The following is a 14,983-nucleotide window of genomic DNA, read 5'->3' on the forward strand; positions in this document are numbered from 1 at the left end:
GAAAAACAGGGTTATGAAAAATAACTCCTGCGTCAGTATCCCTTCCTTATCTCCCTTGCTGCATCTACATCCATGTCGGCCGTGGACCCTCAGCCACCGAAATTGATTTCTTTCTCCTGGTAGAAGCAGCTTTCGCCGCCGAGATCAAATTAAAGCCACCATTCCATGTCAACACTAGAGGCCCTTGCCCCTGTTAGCCTATCCAGTCGCCCTCGTCCATACAGAAACCCATGCCTAATACCACGCCCTCGTCCCTACAGAAACCTCTGCCTAATACCACGCCCTCGTCCCTCCTGTGACCCCTTCCCTTCCTTCCCCATTCCCGGACAACTTCGGTCACTTCACGACCGACAACTCTCGTCATAACAGCCAGCAAGAATCCTCGTATTTCTCGCCACTCCGTCGCCACCGCAATACGCCACCAACCGATATCCAACGGCACCCACCTTCTAAGCTCCTCTTCCCCATCCCCACACCATTCCATCCGCCTACCAGCCTCCCTTTCACCCTTTTCTCACACCCAAGGGCATCCGCAGGAGGCAGAACCACCCCCAAGTACCTGCAGGAGAGTAGGGGCCCTTCGCAGCCCCTACCCCCCGCCTGGCACCCTCTTCCGGCGCTTTTTCACAGCTGGGTCCTGCAGCTCACGCCCTTGCCGGCCAGGAGAGGAAAGTCTTTCCGTAAAGCCTCTTTCCCCCGTCGATTCCTGTGAAACCAAACTTTTTCTTTCTTTCCTTCTTTCTTTCCGGTATTTCTATTAATTCTGACGTCCCGCGCACGCACGCACGTACTCACACCGCGATAAAATTAGCAGCGAGGGAAGTCGAGGGGAAATCGCCTTTAACTTCGCCTTCTTGGGTCGAAATCCAGCTGGCTGTAGAGAAACAAGTTAATAACTCTTTTGCACTTCAACCATTCCGGACTATTTTTACCGAGAATGGGAAGGAGAAAGTTTGTGAAATGTAAGGGAAATGAAGAAAGGGGTAGAATGAGAAGAATGGAATGATGGAGAGAGGAGGGAAGGAGGAAAGGAGAGGGAGAGGGAGAGGGAGGGAGGGAGAGAGGGAGAGAGGGAGAGAGGGGGAGAGAGGGAGGGAGGGAGGGAGGGAGGGAGGGAGGGAGGGGGAGGGAGGGAGGGAGGGGGAGAGAGAGAGAGGGGGAGGGAGGGGAGGGAGGGAGAGAGAGAGAGGGAGAGAGAGAGAGAGAGAGAGAGAGAGAGAGAGAGAGAGAGAGAGAGAGAGAGAGAGAGAGAGAGAGAGAGAGAGAGAGAGAGAGAGAGAGAGAGAGAGAGAGAGAGAGAGAGCTAGGAGGGGGTGTTAAGGCTCATGTTCATATAAGTAAGGTAGAAAGAAAATGGGAGATGAGTGGGAGAGTGTGGGCGACGGAGAGAGAACACAGACAAGTTAATGACATCCCAGGGGAGAGACGCCCCCTTCCCTCACCCTTTCTAACCCTTCTACCGTCCACTCATGTCGACGTCATCCTTCTCCAGGTCCCTTCTCCGAGGATAATCTCTTTATCTCTACTGCTTTTGCGCTTGCTTTTGCTTCTATTTGCTGAACTTCGCTTCATTTGTCCTCTCTGCCTCCGACCCCCCCACCCTCTCTCTCTCTCTCTCTCTCTCTCTCTCTCTCTCTCTCTCTCTCTCTCTCTCTCTCTCTCTCTCTCTCTCTCTCTCTCTCTAACCTATCATCCTTTCACCCTCCTTTTCCCTTTTCGTTTCCTCAGCCCCCCCCCCCTCCCCCCTAAAGCTCCGTCCAGCTCGGGAAAGCTCAGCTTCAACATCGTTCCCGTATTTTAGAAGCGCCGAACTCTCCTTGCGACTCTGCTCCCTTTTCTACTCTCTACTCTCTCTCTCTCTCTCTCTCTCTCTCTCTCTCTCTCTCTCTCTCTCTCTCTCTTTCTCTCTCTCTTTCTCTCTCTCTCTCTTTCTCTCTCTCTCTCCTTCCTTCTTTATTTCTCTCTCTCTTTCTCTTTGCATTCTTCTTCTTCTTCTTCTTACTTCCTAAAAAGGTAAAAATTCTAAAGCGAAAGCCCCCGCCTTCCCCCATGAGCGATGATCCCCCGCGAGGCCTGGCCCAACAAACGGCATCAACAATGTTCTCTTTAAAGGTATTTGTTTCCGATGTCATGACGTCACTGCCAGGGGGGGGAGGGGGGAGGGGTGAGGGAAGGGAGGGGGGAGGATGAGCGGGAAGGAAAGCAGGTGAGGGAGTTGGAGGGAAGAAATGGAGGAAGAACGGAAAGGAATCCTGGAGGAAGAGGGTGAAGGACAGCATAGTGGTTTTAGTATGTACACTGAAACAAATGCTTCTACTAGATTCATATAATGGAGAAAAAAATAACTTCCGGGATTTCACACACAAAAAAATCAATACTCCATTTGGGCAACAAGCGATTGGCTCAAGATAATATCTGTCAACCAATCAGCACCTCCGAAGGCTGATGGAAATCTAAGCCGCTCAGGAAACAGACAAAAATACATAAAAAACAAAGGAAGAAATCGGGGCCACGAACCTTGCAACAGATCGAGCGCCGTCTGTAAACATTAGCCGGCGTCTGTGAAGTCAGATGAGGCAGGTAAGGAGGTAATTAGCGCTGCCTCTCCTATCTTACCCCCTCCCCCTCCCCCTCTCCATTCCTCTCCTCTCTTCTTTGCTCCTTACTCCTTTCTGCAGCCTAGTGGCACTTGCATTATTCCCTTGTTATTTCTCTGCTAACATGTTATCTAAATTTCTTCTCTTTTTGAATGTAAGAAAGCAAATTGGAAACTTATGTTGTGTTCCTACAATAAATCTGGCATGACTGGCCAATATAAGAAACAAGGCGAACGTGGAAGTCGACCTGCCTGGGAGGGTGATTCCCAAGGAGAGGAAGAAAACAAGTCGAACTAGGATATAAAAAGAAAATAAAAAGGCTAGAAACATGACGTAAATCCACATGCAATCTCGTCTCCTACGTAACGTTGGTGTAAGCGACCACAACAACGCCACAAGGAAGTCCACTTCGCAACGTAACACTGGTTTAAGCGACCACAACAAACCCAGGCATGCGGAGGCGACGAAAAGACACAAGCATCAGCATTTAAGAGCGGGGGAGGGGGAGGGGGAGGGGATACCTGGGTGCGTCGCTAAGCTGTGTCACAGAGCTGCGTCACGCAGGCGGTGCTGCGCTGGGAACAATTAATCACGTCGCTGCGGTGGCTGAGCTGGGAGCCTCCGCGAGCTGACATCACATCCCATAAAATGATTGTCCAGACCTTCTTGGCTGAGCATTTTCCGACCCTTCATCTGTCTCCGTCTTTCACCGTTTGCTTTTATTCCTCCCTCGCGTTTTCTCTCTCCCAAACATAAAATTGAAAGTCCATGAATACACGCCTTAATCAGAAAGTCACTTTACTTTTCCAGCGACGCGTTACTCTAATCCACAAGGAGGAGAAGGCACGTCCCTCCTCCCCCCCTTTCGAAATGAATGCGGCCCCTCAAATTGCCTCGAATTACCGCTGCTCCCAATCACCATCACCGCATCCTACGTAATCACTCCTGACGCCTCCTCCAAAGGCACCGGGGAAGGACTGGGTCTCCAGCGTTCCCATTGGTCGAGAAGACATCTATGATCTTTGGCTCCTCGGCCAATCAGGGGAGAGAATGGATACGTTGACGCCGGCACGGAAGAATGGGGCAGGGAAAAGGGAAGCGATGAATGAGGAATAGGAGAAGAAAGGAAAAGAAAGGACAGGAGGCAGCAACAACAACAATGGATGACGAGGCCCTGAACCCGAAGGTCTCTGGCTAGAAACTTTAAGCTTGGAGACACCCTCAGCCGCACCCCAGTAACCATTTCTGCCGCAACAGCGTTAACACAGCATTTAGTACCCGAGTCTGAAAATCAGCGCAGCCAAAATACCACTAATTTCGAAGCATCAAATACCTATCAGGGGGGATACCGCGATATCATTTAATCGCCGGACTCAATTAATGTCCGCGACCCCATCCTCTCTCCCGGGACCCTCCTCCCTGCCCCCCCATCTTCTCTCCAGAAATGATCTTTTGAGGCAAGCCTATTCCCTCACCTCCCCGCCCTACCATCCCTAACTCCCATGTCTCTAGGCCGAGAACGGGTCCCCGCTGGTGATGTAATCCATTTCAACAGATACCATCTAATCACAGTCTTAATGAGAGACCAACACTGAACCTGGCCTGCCCACACGCTACGATTCCGGATCAGGATGCGTTTTTCTATTATCAGTATTTTTGTTTTGTTCCCCTTCGCTGTCGTTTCACTTTTCCTTTTCCGTCCCTCCTCCTCCCCTTCTTATTTCCTTCTTTCTCCTCCAACAACGCCGTTCGTTCATAATCTATAGTTCATGATAACAGGGCCCTTCCCCCTCTCCCTCTTCCCTGTTTAGCTATTGCTGACCGCCTGTTTGCACGCGACCAACATTAACGATCCCATTACCGAGAACACCTGTACGCCCGTGTACAGGTACGAGAGCTCCCTCTCTTCGACTAGCGGTCATAATCCGTTCTCCAGCTCAGGACGACCGCCTCAACCCCCTCCACCCCCACCAATAACCAACGACCTAAACATGCAGAGAATGCATAAGCTTCAGGAATCAAGAAAATCAGACTTTTAGCTGATTTTCTTGTATTTGTAATCTGACAGCTGGCCAGAATTGAGGTAGCCGCCCGGAAGTGCCAGGCGCAGTGATGGCCGGCATGGCAGACCCAACGCGACCAGCGACGCCATCGGATGACGACCATGACGTGCAAATCGTGGGAACGTCGACCCCCCCCCTCCCTTGGGCGACGGCGACAAAGGGCGCTAACCTCGTTTATGTCTTTATTCCGATGTCCAAGCCTCCTCCTTCGCCGGCGATGCACGTTTCGGACCGCCCCGGCACGTGCGCGGGCGGACTATGGGCCTTTGGCGCACTCCCGGGACAATGTTATTAGAGTTAAGATAATCCAAGGCTGGGGTTCGGGAAAAACGATGGAAGGAACAGAACACAGAAACTTAGTCACTTAATAGATGACCGAAGAGAAACAGAATTCAAGAAAATAGGAAATAAAACGTCCGATAATGGGGCGGCCAAGAGGAGAGGAAGCAGGAGCGAGCGGAAGAGAAAGAGGACCGCCAGCCTCGCGGAAGAGATACGAGATCAAGCAGCCATTAATGGCCGAGGCACAACGAGGAAGCGGCCCCGCACGTGAGAACAATAAGTCCGAGCCTGCGATAGCGCAGATAACGGCTGCCGATAACGCCTTTGTCCAACAATGGCATCTTTCTCTCGCCTTCTCTCCATCTCCCGCGTTTACTCTCCCTGCTTCCCTGTCTCGTTTCTTTCCCTCCTCCTGGCCTTGTCAGTCCCCTCGCGTCCTTATCTTCCTGATCCTCCTCATGGCTCCCTTTATCCTTCTCCGTGTTCCCCGCGCCGGCGGTCTTATCCCATTTCCGTCTTTCATCTCTTTCCTAACCCCTGCTACTTGCATATTCCTTCTCCTAATTAAGGAAAATCCTCTGCTATCCCCCCTCTTCCCATTTCGGCATCCTTGCTTCCCACTCTTCACACTGCTTCCTCTCTTTCATTACCCCTCTTCTCTCTGTTTGCAGTTGACACTTCATCATTGCCTCCGAGCTCTGACCTCGACCTTAGCGCTCTAGACACTCTCGACGATGCCCTCCCCCCTCCCTGCCTCTCCTTTTCTTCCTTCCACCTCTTCGTTCTTCTTCGTCTCCTTCTCTTACTTACCATAAAACGAAGACCGAGACGCCGCGCGAACAAGTCATCCAAACATACCTATAAAAGAAAAAATATACATGTTAGTGACACAGAATACAGAAATGAAACAATATTTCCAACCGGCCACAGAGCAAGTCGAGAAATGAAAGGAAAGGCGAACTCGGAGTCGAAGGACAAAAAGAAGGGTCACAAGGAGGGGACTGGGCTCGAAGGGCGGGCTTGGGAGGGGAGGGGCAGGGGAGGGGTCAAGATCAATCTGTGGGCAGCTGGTAATCCATCGGCTTGTAATCCCAGGTGTGCTGAGGCTGCTGATGACCCGATCTGTGTGGCCAGCGTGGTCAGCACATCGAGGGGCCGGCCCAGATGACGAACTAAGGGGGTGGGAAGGAAGGGAGGGAGGGAGGGAGGAAGGGAGGGACTGGGAGAGACGGAGAGGAGAGGAGAGGAGGAAGTAGGAGGTTGGGAGAGAAAAATGAGGCTCTCATCTAGGAAATGTTTGAAGAGGAAAAATGGTCACTACTTCCACGACGAGCACTGTTATCAACATTGCTGCCAAATTACTATTATTAGTATAATTCTTCTCCTTTTCTTCAAGTCTTGTCTTCCTTCCTCTTCTCCTCCCTCTAATATCATCACTATAACTACTTCTCTAACTACAGCCCATCCAAGTCGAATAGCAGGGAAGTGCATTGGGGCAAACAAACGGCTCGACCCGCTGCGTAAACAAAGCACTTGTAAAATCAATTAATTAACTCCTGCGACGTGGAGTTCTTCGGGTGAAAGTTCGGATATGCAAAAAAGGAGAAAAAAGCTGCGTTGGGTCTGCTGGCCGCGTCCCTTCCCGACTGTTCATTATCGACGCTGCTGCTGCTGCTGTTCTTATCATCGTTCTTATTCGTATTATTATCATAGTCATTATCATCGTCACTATTACTTCTTTAACAATCGTAGTTGTCATTATTCTTTTTGTTGATGCTTCTGTAACAGTAAAAATATTTATAGTGAGGATGAGGATGACGATAGTAATAATAATCATTATCATTCTTTATAATAACATCTATATAATAATAATCATCATCATCATTATTACCACCACAATCTTCTCTCAAGTCCTCTTATCCCCCACCCCCTACTCCTCCTCCTCCTCCTCCTCCTCCCGCAATGACTATCATCATATTTCCTTCACGCTGGAGGAAGCAGATTGGGCCAGGAATCCCGTCCTCTCATTGGCCATTAGGAAAATTTCACTGCATTTCTTACACCGCCATCCTCGTTCTCTCTCATTCTTTCAATTTCAATTTCATTATCTCACTCACTCGCTCACTCTCCTATTCTCTCTCTCTCTCTCTCTCTCTCTCTCTCTCTCTCTCTCTCTCTCTCTCTCTCTCTCTCTCTCTCTCTCTCTCTCTCTCTCTCTCTCTCTCTCGATAGCCTGCTGTATGTTACTCTGACAGTCTGTTGTTTGTCTGCCCTCTCTACCCATCTTTCTGATTGTCTGTCTGCCTGTCTGTTTGTCCGAGTCTGACTGTCTATGCGTCTATTTCATGGAAATACACAGAAACCAATATAAAGGAAGGCGACAAGAGCTAGAAACAATAGTTCCTCTTTCCCTCCCTGAGCCAAACCCTGGCGTTCGTGCAAGTCAATCCGCGGATCTGCCTGGGCGTCGTGTGATCCACTGGGCTTGCGTGTCGCCCTCGCCCACGCATAAAAATACAGACACAGACGTTGACACACATACCCATGCGCACACGCACAGTCACAAGCATACACATACGTCAACAGACCAGATAAATAAACACACACACACACACACATACTCACACGTACATAAATAGAACAGACAAATAAACATCCCATGAAATACAAAATTAATAAAAACGAAGGAATTGGAGAGAGAGTTTTCTCTCATGTCACCAGCTGAACTGTGCAAGTTGTAAACCCTCGAAACACGTGGCTTTTTCTGTTTACAAACAAGGCTGAACAGACAGCCCGACATCCCTAAACACAGCACACACAAACCGAAGAAGAGAAAATAAGCGGCGCACATGAAGTAAAACGGTGCAAACAGAAATGGAGAAATCTAAAGTAAAAGGGAGAACGAAGTAATGAAAAAGTGAGAAAACAGAAAAGGAATGCTGAGGGAAGGGGAGGAAGATAAAGGAAAGGAAAAAATATGAACCAGAGGTGATGAAAATAACTGCAGACAAAATAATAGAAAGAAAAAAGAATGAAAAGAATGAAACCTGGGAAAAAATAAAATAAAATAAAATAAAACAAAATAAAATAAAACAAAATAAAAGAACACACACACACACACAGATATATGTATACTATATATATATATATATATATATATATATATATATATATATTATATATATATATATATATGTATATATTATATATAATATATACATACACACACACACACACACACACACACACACACATATATATATATATATATATTATATATATATATATATATATATATATAATATATATATATAATACATACATATATATGTATATATATCTACATATATATATATATATATATGTATATATATATATATATATATATATATATATGTATATGTATATATATATATATATGTGTGTGTGTGTGTGTGTGTGTGTGTGTGTGTGTGTGTGTGTGTGTGTGTGTGTGTGTGTGTGTGTGTGTGTGTACATACATATGTATATATATGATCCTAACTCCCTCTTCTTACAGACGCCTCAACCTTCCAACACAACACCAGAACAAGTAAACACAGCCATTGTCAACATATTACCAAAGCCAAAACAAAATGGCATCAAATTCATTCCCGCGACAAAACAACTCCCCGTATTTGTCTCTGGGTCAGATTTCTAGAAAGTCATAACGGATTATGGGATGAAATCTGCGCACGGCATCTATATTCCAGAAAATGCGTAGATCGCAAAGGGAATATTGTGCCAATCTCTCTCATTATTCGTAAATAAACCTTACTAAAGCAGTATCAAACGTCACCATAACATTGGCCCGACCTCATGAAATAAATAAGAACATATTTCCAATAGCAAATGTAATCCCCGTGCAACATAAACCATCTAAACACCACATAGGCTAACACCATCAACCACCACCATCCTACAAGCAACACTCTACCACCAGCCGGATCAATGAATACATTCCCGCGTGACGGGAAATCAATTGATTTGTTGCAATGACTCTACCCTAATCCGCGACCTGCCTCGACCTGGCCTGAAAATATTATAGATGAGATACACCATATTTCCCTGAGGAGTTGGGGGTAGTAGGGGCTGAAAGGGGGAAAGAGGAGGAGGAGGAGGAGGAGGAGGAGGAGGAGGAGGAGGAGGAGGAGGAGGAGGAGGAGGAGGAGGAGGAGGAGGAGGAGGGAGGAGGAAGGAGGAGGAGGAGGGAGGAGGAGGAGGAGGAAGAGGAGGGAGGAGGGAGGAGGAGGGAGGAGGAGGAGAAAGAGGAGGAGGGAGGAGGAGGAGAAAGAGGAGGAGGGAGGAGGAGGGAGGAGGAAGAGGAGGAGGAGGAGGAGAAAGAGGAGGAGGGAGGAGGAAGAGGAAGAGGAGGAGGGAAGAGGAAGAGGAGGAGGGAGGAGGAAGAGGAGGAGGAGGAGGAGGAGGAGGAGGAGGAGGGAGGAGGAGGAGGAGGAGGGAGGAGGAGGGAGGAGGAGGGAGGAGGAGGAGGAGGAGGAGGAGGAGGGAGGAGGAGGAGGAGGAGGGAGGAGGAGGGAGGAGGAGGGAGGAGGAGGAAGGAGGAGGAGGGGGAGAAGGAGGAGGAGGAGGGAGAGGAGGAAAAGAAAAAGCAAGATTAGGAAGAGGAGGGAGACGGAGAGTGCGAGGAGGAGAGCTGGTGAAGAAGTAAGGTAAAGACGACAACAGCGAGAAGGAGAAGCAATCAAAAGAAAAAGTTAGCAATACAACGAGTGAAAAGGCAGAGGAGGTAGAAAATGAAGAAGCAAAAAGAAAACGTAGCCGTTAATGTATTCACTAAGAAACAAAAGAAAACAGGGAGGAAGCGAGGGTGCAGCGCTTACTGCCCTCCCGAGATCCATTCGTCAGGACTTGGCACTCACTCTGCATTTGTCCGCCGTCACTTCCTCGTACTTCACCTTGTAACTCAGCCCATCAGCCGCGAGCGAGAGCGTAACTCACCGGCCGCCGCCCATTCCGCGCATGCCGCTGGAGCCCGGGCTTAGGGCGGGAGCACTCGGGATGCAGTCTGGCGAGTGGGATCTCCACTAACCTGTATACGTTTCATGTCCTGCGACCACCGAAGGACTAGAACTCTGAATAACAACTACCAATACTGCACGGATTTCTTTTGTTTTATTTCTGCCTTCGCCCCTGCCTGCTCCTTGCCCTTTGGAGCTGCCATCACCCTTGACTCCACCTTTTACTTTCTTTCTGTGATTAATAAATCGTTTTGTTATATTCGAGGCTGCCATCAAAAGCATTTTCGTCTCTTCTAACAAAGGAGATAAAAACAAGTCGTAGTCACCACGTTACTTCCCGTGGCCTTAAAAAAAACTAATAAAACAAAAGTGGACGGAAATGGGAGGAGGAAAAACAAGTGAGCGAAAGAGCAGAGGGAAAAACAAAAAGGGGAGAAAGGGGTGAAGAAACACCTTAGAAACCGCCATCTCGAGATACTTAGGGGAGGACCTCTCAGGTGGTGCCTTCCCACGCCCATCGGGGAAGGTGTAGAAAGGTGTCGCAAAAATGGATAAGAAAGAATTGGGAGGGAAGGACAGGTAGAAGAAAGAATCTTCCAAGCTGTCCAGGCCTTTCATGGGTACACTTGGCACCTACGAACACCACGCGGCGGAGATGTCCTTAAAATGCAGACCTTGTGATAACGTCTCAAGAGGTAGCTGGTGTCACAAAGTTTTAGGCGAATGGCCCTGTGTCAGGCCCCAAGAGAATGACCCCGTGCTACTATATATCAGAAAAAGGGCCTTGCGCCACTCGGCCACACATCAAGAGAAGGGCCTCTGACAAGCTTTAAAGGAGGTCTCGCTGTGCCCCAAGGTAAGGAAAACGGACACGGCTAACGCCATTCTTCCTACGGACACCCTCACCCTCTCCTCGCAGAGAAGCAAAGAAACAATACGTCGGCAGCTCCGTGTTTCACTGGAAGAGAGCAAAGGAGCAGATCTTCCCGGAGCATATCTGTCCCTGAGCCCCAGAAAGGCGAGTCGGCTGCCGCGTCCTTCGCCGTCCCTCGGGAGAGCCACGACGACCCCTGCCACCCTGGGACGAGATCACCCAGAGTCACGCAAGGGTAATGAGAGTCACCCTCCGGCCTGGCCCCCGTCACACCCTCCCCCGGGCCCTGGCTCCTTGTCGCCGTTATGTGGGGTCTCACCGCCTATATCTCATCTCGTACAGGTAATCAATGTTTGTAATAATATACCACCGCGGCAAAGTCCTAATAAAAAGGGGTTGATGATCATACAACTTGTATCATGCCTAAACATATAATCAATACATTAGAAGAAAATATGACGACTTAGGAAAGACTAAAACAGATAGGGCAGCACAGACGCTGAGGCAGAGAAAGACTGAAAATGATGGACAAAAAGATACATTATACTGATACACAAACACACACATACATACATACACACACACACACACACACACACACACACACACATATATATATATATATATATATATATATATATATATATGTATATGTATATATGTATGTATATATATATTATATATTATTATGTATGTGTATATGTGTATGTAATGTATGTGTATGTGCATGTATATGTATGTATGTATATGTATGTGTATATGTATGCATGTATATGTATATATATATATATATATATATATATATATATATATATATATGTATATGTATATATGTATGTATATATGTATGTATATATAAGTATATACGTATGTATGTATGTATGTATGTATGTGTATGCATGTGTATGTGCATGTGTGTGTATGCACATGCATACGTGTATGTATATGTATGTATGTATATGTATATGTATATGTATATATATGTATATGTATATATATATGTATATATATGTATATGTATGTATATGTATGGATGTATATATTTATGTATGTATGTATGTATGTATGTATGTATGTATGTAGGTAGGCAGGTAGGTATATATTTATGTATGTATGTATGAATGTATGTATGTATATATTTATGTATGTATGTATGTGTGTATGTATGTATACGTACATGTATATGTATATGTATATGTATATATATATATATATATATATGTATGTGTATGTGTATGTATATGTATAGATACTATATATATATATATATATATATATATATATATATATATATATATATATATATATACATATACACACACATATACATACACATATATACATATATGCACACATACACATAACTATCTCTATCTATCTCCGTAGTCATAGCCTAGGCAATCTCACCCTCTCTCTAATTCTCGGGCGCGCGCGTACGTGTGACGGAATGGTCGGGTGCACGCGTTTGTCGCTGCTCGTCTGTCTGTTTTAGAGTCTGACACCGGTGTTGTGGTCATGACGTGTGCGCGGTGCACTTAGAACATGCAGGAAACAGTTGGGCCTGCAGGTGTCACAGCGAGACCTTTGTTTAGCAGCTAGAACGCCACACACCTACCCGCCGCTGTATCACATTTCATACAAGGGAAGTGAAAGGAAAGGGGAAATGAAAGGAAAGGGCAAACCAAAGATAAAGGGAAAAGCAGATTACAACCAAAAAGGTACAGGTAAAGAGCAGTGGAAGGAAGAAGGACGGGGAGCTCAGCATAAAAAAGTAAAAGCCAAAACATGAAAAACATAAAAATATGTAATAAAAACAGCGTCACCGCGACGACAAGAGGCAACAAGTAACAAGGAAGGGATAAGGAGAAGGGGGGAGTGAAGGAAGAGGGATAGGGGGAGGAGAGGCAGAGGGATAGGGTGGAGGAGTGGCAAGCAATTTACGCCGGGATTCATCATGTTGTAAACTCACCCATGAAGCTATTGCTTACAATATTCATGAACACTACTTTACAAGGGCCACATTGCCCTCGGAGCTGGGTGGGGAGGGGAGGGGAGAGGGAAGGCAGGTCCTGGGAGGGGAGGACGACAGCCAAGAAATGGAGTAGCAGCAGCAAAGAGGAAAGGTAAAGTGGGTGGGGACTGGGGAGGGGGGAGGTGGTTGACAGGTGACAATAAACGACTTGATGTTTGGCAATGTAGCACCACCAATTCTGACCAATCCATTTTTCCTCCTCTTCCTCCATCCCCTTCCCTTCCCTTCTAGACCCCTGTCCCCCTTCTCCCCATTCCTCACCTTACCCCCTCCTTACTCTTCCACCCAACCGTTTGTCCCCAGAGAGAAATAGTGGCCGAACTGCCGCCCCCTAATTCCGCGAGTCAATTCGACCAAACATCTTTACACTGACACGATCGCGGTGTTTGTCCACTGCAATTCCTTCGATTCCGGGGGATCTCAGGCCACTTAAAATACTGATGCGGATATTGCTCGGTGCCACGCAAGACGACACAAGGCTCTTTCTTGCACAGTTAATAGTCTGAATAATTAATTGGATCATGCGACATCGGGACTAAATTTTAATTCCGACGTTCCGTCCTGAGTTATGGGACTGTGGTTCGGGGGGAGGGGGAGGGGGGTCACGCTGCTATTTTTGTTATGGACTGCTTGCTTTCCCTCCGTTGCTTGAGGTCTCACACCTTCACGCAGGCGAGTATAAGGTGACCTCGAGCTGTAGGTGAGTTAATGACAATGGGGGAGAGGGAAGGGGAGAGGGAAGGTGGGAGGGAGGGAGGGAGGGAGGGAGGGAGGGAGGAAGGGAGGGATAGAGTGAGAGAGAGAGAGAGAAATTACAGACTTTAAGTACAGTACCTGTACCCTCCGTTTGGGTGTATACGCCATTGTCAATTAACTCAAAGGAAGGGTGGAAGGGAAGGGTCAGACAAGAGGACAGGTCACGAGGTCAGATAAGGTCAGGTCACCACAGGTAGTCCCTTAACCCTTTCGGTTCTCAGGTGCCCTACCTTCCCCCACCCTCCTTCCACCCTCGTCTCGCCATCCTCGTGTGTCGCGTCATTTGCTGGTAATTTCCGCTATCAAAAGTCCGTGTTTGATCAATAATTCAACCTGCCATTGCTCTGCATTTACTTCTTAATAGCGTCAATTATTGCCACTGTCATTCTGGGCATTAGACTCATTAAGGTTATTTTCGACATGATTCCTATTCCTCCTATTCCACCTCGTCATCATCATCTTTCCTTGCATCTTTCCCTTCGCCTTCTCATGCTCATCCCGTCCCGTTTCATCGTCATTTTTCCTTTTCCTCACTGTTATCATCGTTCACTTACTCCTTCTTTATCCTTTTCTTTTCCAACTCTTTTTTCTTCTCCCCTCTTTCACTCTTCCCCCCTGCTGCTCATCCTTCTCCTTCCGAATGCGTACATAGAAGCTACTTCAGTGTCATTCATCACCCAGCGCCCACTTACTCACTCCCTCATTCTCTCAATGAACCACTCACACACGCACATCCGCGCTCGAGGTAATGGCATTAATTATCATCGAAAATAACGCCAGGAACAGATAATCATTACCACTATCGCCGCCGTCATTACGAGTCCCTTTCATCAATTCATATCGTCGCCGTCGCCGCCACCGTGATGAATCGCCGCAATCTCCGCGGGCGCTGTCGCAAATTAGCCGCAAATGCTTGAATGTCGTCAAATTAAATCCGGAGTGAAAAAAAAACATATCCGACCGCGCGGAAAAATAAATATTCTCGAAACTTTGCCCGTGTGCGAGCAAGAAAAAAATCTAAATGCGATAAAGTAACCCCCAAAAATATGACCCGAACTCGACGACAAAGTTTTAAACCAACTACAACAAAAACTTTTTTTTCACTCTTTTTAATACGACAATTCCAGGTGTGTCGCAGATCCGTCGGAAGCAAACGTCCAAATGTTGTATCCTTGCAAAAATTCGTGTCTGTTTTGGGAAAATAACATTATCCCTTTACGCGTGGATTTACAGGTTAAATTATTGCGGTATTTAACATCGATTGCCTGTGCGTACACATGCGCTGTGTACAGAACGCTTATGAATATCGTACGCACAAGAAGATGCATTGGTCTTGCATTGGACAGTTATAGGCATATAAATAATATTCACTGATGCAATCA

The 14,983-nt window shown here is 47.0% G+C and overlaps 1 protein-coding gene across 17 annotated transcripts in view; it reads right to left on the bottom strand.

The window, feature by feature from the left end:
• Window positions 1-14,983, bottom strand: part of Eph (Eph receptor tyrosine kinase) — a 464,228-nt gene that overhangs the window by 427,582 nt on the left and 21,663 nt on the right. The window lies entirely within an intron of this gene.

The sequence above is a fragment of the Penaeus japonicus genome, unplaced genomic scaffold (assembly GCF_977035675.1).
Source record: "Penaeus japonicus unplaced genomic scaffold, GWHDUDI00000001_assembly GWHDUDI00000029, whole genome shotgun sequence".
NCBI classification, from domain to species: domain Eukaryota; kingdom Metazoa; phylum Arthropoda; class Malacostraca; order Decapoda; family Penaeidae; genus Penaeus; species Penaeus japonicus.